Genomic DNA, 15,621 nt, shown 5'->3' with positions numbered 1-15,621 from the left:
AAAACATAAAAGACACTTATATACTCGTACACAAGAGAACAGTATGATGCAGGAAGCAGATTATACTTGCAGACTTGCTAGGAAGCCTTCAGTGCCCAAGAAAGTATGACCATATTCATAACTGTATCATTACTACATACACTACATACCAACCAACACGCTGAAAATAAGGAGCACTCAGAGAGTACAAAGGACTGTACAGTCGTCGTTATAAAGGTCTGTTTACACGATCAGTAGGCATCTCTTGTTACGGTTTATGGTAATAATAGCATTTTAGTATTATATATATGTATATATATATATATATATATATATATATATATATATAGAGAGAGAGAGAGAGAGAGAGAGAGAGAGAGAGAGAGAGAGACAAGGAATTGATGGAGTGTATGGTGAAATGCTGAAGCATGGGGGAGAGATAGTAGTAGAATGGATGTGGAAGATGTGCAGATTGGCCTGGGAGGAAGGTAGAGTCCCGGAGGATTGGAAGTCAGGTATAATTATTCCTTTGTACAAAGAAAAAGGGGAAAAAGAAGTGCCTGGTAATCATAGGGGCATTTGTCTTCTTAGTGTAATAGGAAAAGTGTATGGTAGGATACTTATTGACAGAGTTAGGGAAAGAACAGAGGAATTAGTTGGAGAAAAACAGGGAGGCTTTAGGAAAGGGAGAGGTTGTGTAGATCAGATATTCATTCTTAGATTTATAGTGGAAAAGTTTCTAGAGAAGGGAAAGAAGTTGTATGCGGCTTTCATGGATTTGGAGAAAGCATATGACAGGATGGATAGACAAGGATTGTGGAAAGTATTAAGAATATATGAAGTAGATGGGAAGTTGTTGAATGCTGTGAAGAGTATGTGTGATGGTGCTAAGGCTGCAGTGCGTGTGGATGGTGAACTGAATGAATTTTTCTCTTTGAAGGTTGGGTTGAAACAGGGATGTGTCATGTATCCATGGTTGTTCAATCTGTGCATGGATGGGGTAATAAAAGAGGTACAAGGTAGGGCAGTGGATGTTGGAGTGATCCTGCTGAGAGAGGGTAGTGTTTGGAAACTCCCTGTACTGTTGTTTGCAGATGATACTGTGTTGTTGAGTGAAAACGAAGGGGAGCCGCAAGGCTTGGTGGATGAGTTTGGGAGAGTGTGTAAGAAACGGAATCTAAAGAGGTGAATGCAGGGAAAAGTAAAGTGATGGTCTTTGAGAGAGGTGAAGTCAGGGAATGTACAGAGAGGCTGGATTGTTAGGAAATGGAAAATGTGAGTACGTTTAAGTACTTAGGTAGTGTGATGAATAAGGATGGAAGTTTGGAGGGTGAAGTGCTTGAAAGGGTACAACAAGGAAGAAAGATTCCTGGTTCCTTGAAAGCAGTGATAAGAACAGGGAAGTGAGCATGGAAGTGAAAAAGTTATTACATGACAGTATTGTGATACCAACTCTAACTATGGAAGTGAAGCTTGGACGTTGTTGGAAGGACACAAGTCAAGAGAGAGCCGTGGAAATGAGTTATTTAAGAGAAGCCTGTGGAGTCACATGGAGAGACAGGCTGACAAATGAGGATATAAAGGAGCGTTGTAGTGTGGATGTGGATGTGATAGGAAGCATTAGGAGGAACACACTGAGGTGGTTTGGCCATGTGGAGAGGAAGGGGGGTGAGAGACTGACGAGGAGAGTGTATGTGAGTGAGGTGGAGGGAGAGGGAGGGGGAGGCCGAGGATGAGATGGAGGGGTGGGGTGGAGAGGTATATGAGAGAGAGGGGTGTGAGTTGGGAGCAGGGCAGTGAAATGGCGGGGAACAGGGCGACGTGGAGGCGATTTGTTTGTGGCCACCCCGTACGGGATTGAGGCGTCTGGCAACAGATAGATAGATAGATGTATATCCAGGGACAGGATCCCATTGGAACTGTATGCATCAAAGGCAACAGTACCAATAGTTAACTATTCAGTTGACACAAGTGAAATACATGAGGTAAAACCAGACGAAGTAAGCATTTCTCGTCAAAGCAAGAAAAGAGGTAAGGCCCCAGGAGAAGATGGAACACTAGTAGATTTACTGTTGGATGCAGGAGCAGAAGTACAAAACAGGCTCGCTTACTTATTTACTAATTGTATACAGTATATAAGAAGAAAATTCCCCAAACGTGGTGTAATGCATTTGTTATTTTGCTTTACAAAAAAAGGCGACTCAAAAGGTCTTAGTAATTGCCGACCCATTAATTTACTGCCAGTTATTTATAAACTCTTCACCAAAGTCCTTACGAACAGAATAACAACAAATTTGGAAGAAAATACAACCTCGTGAGTTTGCAAGAGTCCGAAGCGGGTATTCGACTACTGCCCATCTACACACAACTAATCAGCTAATTGAGAAAACTACAGAATTTAAAAAAAAAAAAAAATGTGCTTAGGTTTTGTTGATTGCGAAAAGGCTTTTGACTCAATGGAGCACATAGTAATTATAATTTCATTGTGAGAACAAGAAGTAAATGAGTACACTGTAAAACTGCTCGAAAACATAAATAAAGAGGGAACTGCTCTAGTTACCAGGACCCATATACATACAGGGTCTAACCATATCGACCCCAAAACGCGTCGCGTTTGCGCATGACGTCATGGCGAAGACACCAGGTGAGGTCTTCCGAGAAGGGGTTGCCATATAGTGAGAAGTAGACTCAGTTGCTCAGAGGTCACGGCGCCAAACAGGTCACCTCTGTCACCTGCACTTTATTCCATTGTATGTGCCCAGTGAAATAATGCCTACCAATTGTGCATTGTGTGGCTGTAACTCTTTACTGAAGAAAGGTGGGGATATAACTTTCCATATTTTCCCCAAAGATGAAGAGATTAGACGTAAGTGGATTCATCTGTGCAAGAGAAGGACACAATTAATCCGAATACTGCTCGCATCTGCAGCCTTCACTTTGATCAAAGTGCTTATAAAAGAAATCTAAAATATGAACTTCTCAAACTGCCTATTCCAAAAAATCAAATACGCTTGAAGAGCACGCCCTGCCAACGCTGAATCTGCCATCAGCTTCATTAAATGTTAAGTCCCTTCCCCTTTCTCTCTCTCTCTCTCTCTCTGCGTAGGTGCATATCCCTGTATATGGTGGGCTTTGCTCTTTATAAGCTGTACAGTATATCTCCCCTCACGGGGTTAGTGCTTGCAGAAATGTGGAAAAGCACGTGGTGCATTGCATTTACCAGCCCAGGTAAAATAAATTGAGGCAACTGGCCGCCACACTAGTATGAGTTGCTAGTATTCATATTTACCCACCATTATTTTGTTCTACCCAAGTACTGTAGGTAACCAATACTGAGTACCCTAGCAAGAAAGCAGCAGTGCTGAAAATTAATTACGGTATATCGCAGAATGTATTTGTTTAAAGCAGGTTCGTAACGTAGTAATCCCATCTGGAAGCGTTTGGCATGAAGTATGTTATCATCCCCCCCCTACCTTCCCTCCCTCCCTCCCTTCCAGGTCGCATAAACGACGGTGCCAGGTCGTTGGAAATGATTTATAAAGCCACTTTTCGTTCTCAAAGAGTGAATAATTCGTAAAAACTATATAGCTTTTTATGTACATGAAGCCACAAAGAGTATATGAAATACATTCACACATATTTAGTAGCTCGGATTAAGAGATTTGTTATTCATAATTAACGATTTGGTATCTAAGCAGTCTCTCTCTCTCTCTCTCTCTCTCTCTCTCTCTCTCTCTCTCTCTCTCTCTCTCTCTCTCTCCATGATATATGCGGAATATATACATTTGACATACTGTGGCTTAAAACCAGCATAAAACCTAAGCCTTACCAACGGTAATTTAAAAGACAACTGGCAAGGCATTGTCAGTACTAATATATAGGCATGTGTCTCTTCCTACTGAAGTAATTAGCCTTTTTGTTCGATACCGAGTATTTTTCAGGATGCGGGTATTAAACAGAAATTTGGCTAACTCGACACGAAAGCTGCAGAGTAAAATGTCGAAGTTAAGGAAATGAAGCCTGCATAGTAACATATAGTCAATACCGGTAGCAGTACCAATAAACATCCGGTATCATTTATAACAAGATGATATCCGTGTATCCTAATAAATGCCACTATTAGAGTATATTGTGTTTCTTTGTAAATCATGTACCTTTAAATATGAGAAGGGAGAGGTTTAACAATCATTTGAATTGAGGAAATGTGTGTGGGGAACAGAGTTGTGTAAAGGAAGCAAGGTGGGAGGGGTGGGTATGGAGGATGACAGACAGCTGCACCTCACCGCGACTTGAGGCCTCCCTCTGAGGTCCCAAGGGAGATGGTGGGTGGGGAGAAATGGGGGGAGTGCCCTGTCTCAAGCGTGACGTCAGTAAATCTGCGTAGTGGAAAGGTGTGAGAAGACCCTATATGTATATGGGTCCTTCTAGTTACATTACATAAAGACTCGGAAAAAATTAAGATTGAGAGGATGTCTGTCAGGGACATAGAATTTCATCAAAATGATTTGCAGCATGAAAAAGCTAGACTGGGAGAAGAAAGAAGTAAACGTAGATGGAGAAAACCTAGGCAACTTAATATTTGGAGATGAACGTTGTAGGTGGGAGCGGTCACCATCCATCTATTCGATGTAGTGCTGCTGTCGGGTGTCTGTCCTTTCCTTTCCTCCATCCTTCTTTCCTTCCATCCTGTTCAGTCTTCCTTTCCTTCATTCTTTCCTCGTCCTTCTGCCTATGGGTGACTTTACACTCCCTCTTCTGTCTTTCTGTCCTTCATTCTTTCCTCTTCCTTTTGCCTGTTGGTGACTCTACACTGAGTGACAAGCTAATGGTTTTCTGAACACCATGGAACCATTTCTACGCTGGGTGGTAACCATATAACCAAATTTTGGCGTCTGGTGGTTTAGTGGGTAATTACGGCGCTCCAACCAGATTGAGCCTGTGAAGGTTTATATCCAAAGAGTGGTTGGGGTTTATTGCTCACGTAATGCTATTCGGGGATGAATGAGGCTGGTCACTCTCATCTTAAATGTCAGGACCAACTTGCCTATCCCCGGTCTCCTGCGCTCCTCATGGGGCAACGTAGGATTGGATGATGGATGGATGGATGGACATTTTCAAATCTCAGAAACAGCAGAGACAATGCAAGAAATGTTAAACGGCATGAATTGAGAAAGTCTCGATGTCGAGATAACGATGTACTGGAGTAAAACTAATGTTTGATCCAAATACAACAGTGAGCGACATCAGAATAAGCGAAGAAATTCTTGAAGAAGTCAAAAAGTACAATTAATTAGGGCAAGTATTATAACTAATGAATGGCCATGATAGCAAAAGAAAAAGACGCATTACAACTGAAAGCAAAGCAATCGATTAACATAGACAACATGAAAAGTAGCTTGCCAAAATGTATGAAACGAAAAGTATGTAACGAATGTATAATCCCAGATATGACATATGGTTGTGAGACCTGGGAACTGACAAAATCAGTGGAAGATCATCTAATCTGTTCTCAGTGAGGAATTGAAAGTTTTATGCTGGAATATCTTTAAGCGACAGGTAAAGATGGATGAGAGAGCAGACCAAAGTCAGAGTTTGTAGAAGCTATAAGAGAACAGAAATGGAGGTGGGCAGGTCATATTTCAAGAATAGGAGATAACCGATGGGGCAAGAGACGGACAGACTAGACTTTAAAAGACTGCAATCATAGCAGAAAAAGGTCAGACAGGAGATGGGGAGATGAGACGTAAGTCTGCAGGCAAAACGTGGCAGACATTGGCTCAGTCAAGGAATTCGTGAAGAAGGCTGGGGGAGGCCTTTGTTCGGCAGTGAATTTCCAATGGTTGATGGTATATATATATATATATATATATATACAGTATATATATATATATATATATATATATATATATATATATATATATATATATATATATATATATATATATATATATATATATATATATATATATATATATATGAAAAAATCTAATCTTCTCTTTACAGTGTAATTCGTTACATTGCTCCAAAATTGATGAGCAACGTGTTCGAGCACAACACATGTGGAGGAACCTCAAGACCGGGCATGTGATCCTTCCCAGTGTCCTACAATTTGACTGATTATGCTCATATTGGAAATACTTCATCCTTAGAATCAACTGTGTTTAAAATAACTTTGCTCTGTGACCTGGACCATTGGCCAGTTGTTTTGGAAATGGAATAGTTTCACTCTTCACTACCCTAATCCCTTCCACCAGGTTTTATCCAGGTCGAATCAAACCTTTCTGACTTTAGGGACAAACTTTACTTTACCCTTGTGACTTTTACCTTTGATTGTTATCGTCCGACTTTAGCAAAGTGAGGCGACATTGTAATTCTTAAAATAGAATTACTCCACCCTTTCCTGCCTCACATCTTTGCCACTACGTATGTTCAAAATCGCATCAGAATTGTTTGAGCTGCTTTCTCCTTGGCCTACAACCTATGACCTTTTTCGTAAATAAAGTAATCACCTGTGAAGAGAATGAAGAGCTAGAGACTAACGAGGAGAATATATGTAAGTGAAGTGGAGGGGGGAGAGGGAGGGGTAGGCCAAGGATGAGGTGGATGGATGGATTGGGGAGGTATATGAGTGAGGGGGATGTGAGCTGGGGGGAAGGTAGTGAAATGGTGGGGAACAGGGCGACATGGAGGCGATTTGTTTGTTGCCATCCTTACGAGATTGAGGCGTCAGGCAATAGATAGATGGACTGGTTACTCTTATGGTCCTCAGACATTATGCAAATATGGTGCACTTTTCCATAACCTTGCTAACAAACAGATATACAGACAGAAAGACAGACTGGCAGACGGATAAGTATACCGGACCGAGAACATAATCCCCTCGCACTTTCACCCGCAGGAATAATACCATGTCTGCCACCGCCAGAGTATCCTTTTCACTTGTGGGTTGACGTGTGTACACTCTTCATTTTAACTTGACCTAAAACTGTCATCTCTCCATTTCGAATGTTGTGTTGCAGCAATAGATTAAGAATAGAATATGGTATTGGCCAAAAAGAAATACTACGTAAATGATACCGGGCGACAGTTTTCTTTTAATATGTCATTGAGCTTGGAAAATAACCAGCAAAAAAGGCAAAATCTCCTCCCCATTGCAACTGAGGAGCTGTGGTTGTGATAGGTGTTAACCGGAGGAGGGAGCGCTATCAGCATGAGCCGCAGACTGTCCCGTGTTGGCATATTGCACATCACATCATCCCAACACCACTGGGCACACCAATAACAAAGCACACTACACACGTCACCTCCACCTCCCACCTTCACCGTCATTCCCTCCTCACTCTGCTTCTATTCCTGCCTCTCACACCCTCCTCACACTACTCTATTCCTGCCTCTCACACCCTCCTCACACTTCTCTATTCCTGCCTCACCTGGCCTCTTACTCCACCTCTACCCTTGCCTTACTCTGCCATTCACTCCCATCTCACCCTGCTTCTCACTCGTGCCTCACAGGTTTCGTTCCTACCTCACCCGGCCTCTCACTCCCACCTCTCCCTGTCTGTAATTCCTGCCTAACTCTGCCTCACTTACTTCTCACTCATGCTTCAACCTGCCTCTCGCTTCTGCCTCACCCTGCCCCTAACTTCTAACGTTCGAATGAGAACAAGCATGTGCACTGCTGTACGAGCACGGACCCTTCTCACAGAAGGTGGCTAGTGAAGTGAGATGGCCGGCAATTGATCGGGTTCAGGCAATTTTCACAGTTACTCCTGCTCCAGCCAGAGCCGGGTGCATTATCTTAATTACTTTTGATGATCCTTCACATTAATTCCATCCATACTATAACGACACGAAGATGAAAATGATTCTATACGTTTTCCGAATTCGCCTCGTCTATTAAAAATTACCCACTTTTTTTTTTTTATTTTTTTTAAAGGAATGTGTGCTCACCCTATGGCACAAGGTCTAGGTCTAACAAGTTTTATTTTCCTGTCAGCCAGTGACGTCCCAGATGCTCTCCGCTCACCTGCGCGTGAATTTGAAATGTTCAGACCTGTTCTTATTTGGATTTTGCTTACTGCTTCCTCAACCTGCCTCTCACTTCTTTCTCACCCACCCTGCCTCTCATTTCCTCTCACTCCTGTCTCACCCACCCTGCCTCTCATTCCTGCCTCACCCACCCTGCCTCTCATTCCTGTTCCACCCACCATGCTTCTCTCTCCTGTCTCACTCACCCTGTCTCTCACTCCTCTATCACCCACCCTGCCTCTCACTCCTCTGTTACTCACCCTGCTTCTCACTCCTCATTACTCACCCTGCCTTTCATTCTTGAATCACCCACCCTGCCTCTCACTCCTCTTTTCCCACCCTGCCTCACTCACCTTGCCTCTCACTCCTCACCCACCCACCCTACCTCATCCTCCTGCCACACTTTATCATCTGTCAACATCTGTCGTTGATAGAAGACTGAAATACTAAAGGTCTTTCTGGTGTGAATGAAATTTTGTGAGGTAACAAGAACAACAGAACCAGGTCTGGAAATGAGCATTTGCGAGTTTTGCGCTACAGTGTGAAAATATCAACAATGATAATTTTCTTATTATGGGTATGAATTGCTTTTATGACAGTTAAGTATCTCCTGAAAATAGCAAGACTATACAGTACATGGGAGGCTTCTTTTTCCTAAAGAGAGCCGACTCAGTCCCCATCATTCTGCCTAGTACGATAGCACTGACTTTTTTATTTTGATGTGTCCGACTCTGGGCAAAGGCGTTAGGGCCTACCCAAGGCTCAGTAGTCCTCCTACACACTTCCACATGTCACCACTTCGGCGCTAACACCCGCCGTCCATGTTAAATACATATCAGGTCTGTCTCATACGGGACTGGTGTACTCCTACTAGCAGGGGTATTTTTACGACATGTCGATGGGATCAGTAATATCTGCGTTTTGTGAAATTCAATTCCTTAAACTGTTCCCTGTCCCAGCCTGGGTCCATTAGGACTGCAGGCCGCCTCGCTACCGATTCAGCCACCTCCTTCCGCTCTTCAAGCAATAATACAATAATGGAAGTTGTTGTCTTGTCAAAATCATGCTGAACTCCACACTACAGTGTCAAAGTCATGAGTATCAAGTGACTAAAATCACAGATAAATGAGCTGTTTCATCAGTGAAGCAAATAAAACAATGGCAAAATAGAGCACGGCATAATATTATGGGCTCTACCATACCCACTACATGGTGGAGACCGTAATGTATTTCCTTAGTATATTTCTTTCTTAAATGCTCTTTATGCTGATGCCATTCTTTCATTTTTTCATGGATTCATTTTAGACTTGAAATAATTGTTCCTTTGGCTTAATACTAGCTGGTATGGATTTATTCATACTAGCTGGTATGGATTTATTCATACCAAGTCAACAATTCACTAAAAGATCAAACTCTCCAAAATGGTTTGATGGCAATTGTGCCAGAGCAACAGCCCAAAAGTCATTAGCATATAACTCTTACTTAAAATCAAAAACATCTGAATCACTCTCCCAATTTAAAATTGCTAGAAATCATGCAAAAGCTGTATTAAATCTATCTAAATCAAACTTTCTTCAAAAGCAAGCATCAAAACTACTTAACAACCCTAATGACAATAGAATATTCTGGTCAACTCTTAATTCTTTCAATAATAACTTTAACAAGTCATCTTCCATTCCCCCACTAAAATCTTCAGATGGCAACATTACAAATGACCCACGTGGGAAAGCAGATATCTTTGCCAGTACCTTTGCCAGAAACTCTACCATAGACGATACCAGCCATAATGTCCCAGTACTGGAACTTGATTCTCCCGATATTGCCCCACTTAAAATACAGACAAGATACGTAAAATCCATCCTAGACAATTTACCTACCAACAAAGCTCCAGGCCCAGATGGAATTCCGCCAATTGTTTTGAAAAAGTGTTCCACTGAACTTGCCTCTGTTCTAGCTAAATTATTCAGACTATGCATACGTACTTCTTTATTCCCAAATTCATGGAAAGAAGCCAATATCCACCCAGTTCCGAAGAAAGGAAGTTCGTCTGACCCCTCCAATTACAGACCAATGGCTGTCACATCTTCTCTTGGTAAGGTATTTGAAACTTTAATTAATAAGCATATTGTTAAACATCTTGAATCCAACAACTTAATTAGTGATAGACAATACCGTACTGTTTTCGCCACGAAAGATCCACCATTGAGATACTCAATCTCTTAACTCATACCATCCATCAATCAATTGATCTTTTTGGAGAAACTCATGCAGTAGCTCTTGATATCTCTAAAGCTTTCGACAGAGTATGGCACCGTTCCCTGCTGTCCAAACTCCCTTGCTATGGACTAACGTCTTTTGTTCCTTTGATTTCTTCTTATCTTAGTGACAGGAAAATAACAGTAAAAGTAGATGATGTATATTCGAATTTCCACTCAATAAACGCCGGCGTGCCGCAGGGATCAGTTCTGGCGCCAACCCTATTTTTGGTTCATATTAATGATCTCTTATCTGTCACTCACAATCCCATTCACTCATATGCAGATGACTCAACACTACATAGCTCATTCACACTCAGACATCCATTTACAAAGTCTAATATCTCTACCTCTCAACTCAGTACAGCCATCTCCATAAATCAAGATCTATCTACAATCAGTGAATGGGGACAAAACAACCTTGTCTCTTTTAATGCTAGTAAAACTAAATGTATACAGTTTACTAATAGACAGATATTGCCAGATTCGTACATTACCTTCAATGCTACTAATATTCCCATCTCCAAAAGTATTGAAATTCTTGGTGTCTCACTTAACTGTGCCCTCAGCTGGACCTCTCATGTCAGATCACTTGCTAAAACCGCCTCAAAGAAACTTGGATTATTGTACAGAGTCCGTAACTTCTTCGCCGATGAGCAGTTAGCTATAATTTATAAGAGTCATGTGCACTCTCAGCTTGAATATTGCTCACCCTTGTGGAATGGTTGTGGAGAGGTTGCATTAAGACAACTAGACAAAATTCAGAATAAAGCCGTTAGAATCATTAACAACCCTGCCATTACATATAAACTACCTTCCTTGCAAGTAAGAAGGAATGTTGCCTCCCTTGCATTATTTTACAGATTTTTTTTTGGCAAATGCTCAGACGAATTTGCGTCCATGGTGCCACCTCTCCATGCCTTCCCTCGTGCTACACGGGCATCTGGTAGCGCTCATGACTGGAATGTCACTCAACCACATTGCAGAACTTCTGCCTATCAGAATTCTTTCATTCCCCGAACTGCATCTCTCTGGCACTCGCTTCCCCAGAGTTGTTTTCCTCCAAATTTCAACCCACAACTGTTCAAATCTAACTGTTACAGATATTTTATGAACAGAGGACACCAGTAATCTGGTGCATGGATTTTTTTTTTTTACCCAATTGTTTTTCCTTCCTCCGTTTTGTTATTTATATAAAAAAAAAATACTACTGCAAACGTTTCGCTTTTCCTTTCTGCTCTTTACTTCTTTTTCATCCTCTTTTTTTTTATTTTTTTATTTGGACGTTAAATGTCAACCCATAACAAACACATATTTAATGGCAGTAGTAGTAGTAGTAGTAGTAGTAGTAACTGTAGCCGCGCTTATCGATATATTATTCCAGGGAAATACGTGCCTCCCGGCAGGTCCTCCGTCCGTGTGCATCTGCGCCTCTACTGGAAGGCATCCCGCTCCAGTTCCCACATGTATAGTGAAATGGGGCAAAATATACCCGTTGAGTTAACTAACTACTGAAAAGAGGTGTGTACCGTAGCTGTATGGAGACCATGGGAATGTGTGCAATCTTTAATATTATTCATAACATCATAAGCAGTTTTATCTAATATATGAAGATTAATATCAGGGTCTTGCAATTTTTTATGTATATGTTAATGCTGTTGTTTAATAGCATGACAGGCTTATTTATTTATAATACTTAGATTGCATTACTGTAACCATAGGCCGTTGCATATAGCCTGGTATATTGTACGGAATAAATATAATTAAATGGCCTAAGGATAGCTATAGTAACAGACTGAACTCAGTGAAACATGCCTATACCGCTTCACTTTAGATGATGCTGCATGTGTCAGATGCATAAATATTTACCTAATGAATCGACGCATTCGATCCTGTTTTTGTTAGCAAAAAATATCAGTTATTGCACAGCGGCTACATTGTATTCTCATCTATTCTTAATGACACTATATATTTAAGTACAGTCATGAACTAGAGGAGCCTAGCCTCGGGCCCCTACACTCTGAAGAAGATAATATCAGACTGTCTCTTACCGCATAAGCTCGCATACAAAAATAATGCATTTATGCATGTGTATGTATTTGGAAGTAAGCATGTGCGTATGCATGTTCGACTATGAATATACACGTGTATACATATGCTACGCATACTTCAGTATGTTTATGCTATTTTGTTTCTATGCATATATGAATAAGCAAAAATATCATTACATTTTTGTGCATATCTGTATATTTAGACATTCATTCATACACGTAAATAACTGTATTCGAAGAGTTTGCTAACAGTATACAACCGTATGTTTCAATTATGTAGTGTCGCAGTGGCGGACCCTGGCCACCGTCAATGACGTTGGGAAGTCGGTCAGAATTTGGAGACTCATTATGAAACTATACATTTGGGTCTTCAAGATATCCCGGCCAATCGGAAGTCGGTCACTTTGAGGGACCAGACCTGCCCCTGTATCAACAGAACTTAGCAAACATTGCTTACTTGATTTCAGTGTTGTTCCGACACCCTCTCCCCATTAAGTGTTGTTGTTGTTGTTCCAAGCTTACGAGTATCTGAAATGTTAACCTGGCTGAGTGCAGGCTGAAGCTTAATTTTCCTGCGGTCTGCCATCAGGGGACAGGGAATTAACTGAAGGATGTTTGTATAACCAGGGAATGAAACAGTCCAATTATATTAGTAATTCACCGGGTCGGTCAGAATCACTTGATGGTCGTGATCGTCGTCAGCTTTTACCCTCCCGGAAGGGAGCTGAGAGCTCATATAGTCCGATCTAAGGGCAAGGCTGTGACCTTCACACACGCACACACCCGTCCCCTTGCTCAAGGGGGACAGTAACCACCCACTTCGTCAGTGAAACTTTTCGCAACCTGAGCGAGGCGCGAACTCCCGCCTACCAGATGGCAAGCGAGAACGCTACCACTGAACGCTACCACTGCGCCAGCGAGCGGTGTCACCAAATGCAGGTGTCTCCTGCACATATCCTCACTGGTGTTTGTAAGGTGGTGTGTAAAGCATGTTCTGACAGACTTGTTTTAGTAACATTAACATGTGTGTTACTTGCTAATCGCAAGTCTGAATAGCTGTTTTCCCGCGCTTCCCTCACCTCAGACATTATAACATTTGTCATGACTGCTCTTACACTGTTATTTTCATTCTTCTTCACCTCATCACTCTCCGTTACGTCAGAGCCTCGTGTCATATTGCTTCATTTTTTTTCTTTTCTTTTTTAACTTCACCGTTATGATAATTCTTTCGTATCACCCTCATAATTTGCATAGCATCACCTGTCTGTCATCATTTGCAGTATTGTTTCCATGTAGGTTGATTAGTTTGGCACTCACTGATTGCCTCTTTTCGTAGTGCACCACGCCTCCTTGCTCGTATTACATCAGTTGTCCATCAGTCCCATCTAATTTTTTATCACTCATGCTCCTGCGATCCACTCCCAACTTAATAAAATACTCTGGAGTTAGCTACAATGGAACACAAGAGTTGGGCAGAACCTTGAGAGGGTTATAGGGACAGTATTAACATTCCAAGGCACCACATTTACTCAGAGGTGCATAAAATCGTTGGCTGTTAAATGGGGTAGAATACTCGTACTAGAGTTGGCCAAAAGGCAATAGGGATAAATATATCGTTTATAGATAATTTATTTATTCCTGTACCAATAATTTTTTGCACTGACCTTAATAATCACCTTTCACGACCATGCAAAATTTTCGACAATAATATAAACCCTTGAAAATTCTAATTAAGCAACTGGATCTCTCTGGATCTTCATTACGTTTTTTATTGTGACGCTCAGCTTTTTACACAGGGATATGACCAATGTTCTGTGAGGCTTGTACTAAATGAATTGTAAAATGATGGATACCGGTATATTAACTGTTCAGAAAATAAGATCGAAGGTAATATTAACTAGTTGGTCCGTTTTGTTTGCACAGCGAATTGAAATTGGCAGGTTGATAAAGCAGCTGTGCAGTTATGAAGGCGTTTCATCATATACAGTACAATATACTGATCCACTGATTATATTGTTTTCCATTCTGTATGTGCTCCCATACATTTCTAATTCCACATACAGAAAAGCAGTCAGACAAATATCTCTTCAGTCAATCAGATTCTCTCTCTCTCTCATACACACAGACACGCACATACACCCACCCACCCACACACACACACACACACACACACACACACACACACAATATATATATATATATATATATATATATATATAATATGAACCTTGTTATGTTTAGGTTTGCATGTAACCAACGAATTTGAATAAATCTGTATACGCAATTTTTAAAAAAAAAAAAAAAAAAAAAAAAAGGAAGTTAATAAAAATAATATTGGCACTAATTGGTAGTAGTGACAGAGGTAGTCGTAGGCAGGAAAAGCGCTGAGTTCACAATAATATTTTTTTCTCTATCTCGAACATGTTATAAATATGGATGTTTGATGATGCAGTATGTTACTTTTACCGTTGTGTTTTTTCTGAACTCATACATCTATTCCTTCCAACCATAATTCCATTGTTCCTTGGCGAACTGGTAGAGCAAAACAGATCGCAGTGTACTGCATAATATCATTTAGGGGTCCAACACCGCCTCGTTCGTCTTTTCTCCCAACCAGAAAGTTACTTCAGATTAATGCCATGTCTGAAATAGAATCATATGGTTGTCTGACCATAAAAGGAATAATATTTGCTGTTGTATCAAGTACCTTGCTGTTCAAGTACCGTCATATTGGAACAATGGCCGTCTACTTCGCTTAGGTTATCGGTAACCGATAGTGCCTCTTATTATTTATGGATCCACACCACGGATATTTGATGCTTTTAGTTTGCATTAATGATGAGTTGGATTTTTTTTTCATCAGTTAAAAAGTCTTTGAGAGGATTAATGACAAGATAAAGCTGTCTGTACAAACAGATTTTTTTTTTTAATGCATGCTACTGCTGCTGCTGCTGCTACTACTACTACTACTACTACTACTACTACTACTACTACTACTACTACTACTATTACTACTGGTCTACACCTACTTCGTAGGTGGCTATTGTTTTCGCTGGTATTTTAACTTCCGCCAAAGAGGTTGTGTTTTACCTCGCGTTCGTTTGTTTGTCTGTTAGCAGAATTACTCAATAAGTTATGAACGAATTTTGAAGAAATTTTCTGGAAGGATGGGCCATGGACTAGGGAAGAAATGATTAAATTTTGAGCCAGATCCGTGTATGGAGTATCCCTCACAGTATCTATAAAAGTTCTCAAGAAATTTCAATGAAATATTGTGAATAGGCGGGCCATGAACCTGGAAAGAATTG

The sequence above is a fragment of the Coenobita brevimanus genome, chromosome 70, assembly GCF_032717465.1.
Source record: "Coenobita brevimanus isolate Jiangsu-jjx chromosome 70, ASM3271746v2, whole genome shotgun sequence".
Lineage (NCBI taxonomy): Eukaryota > Metazoa > Arthropoda > Malacostraca > Decapoda > Coenobitidae > Coenobita > Coenobita brevimanus.
The sequence above is the reverse complement of the archived record's forward strand: the minus strand, read 5'-3'. Positions refer to the sequence as shown.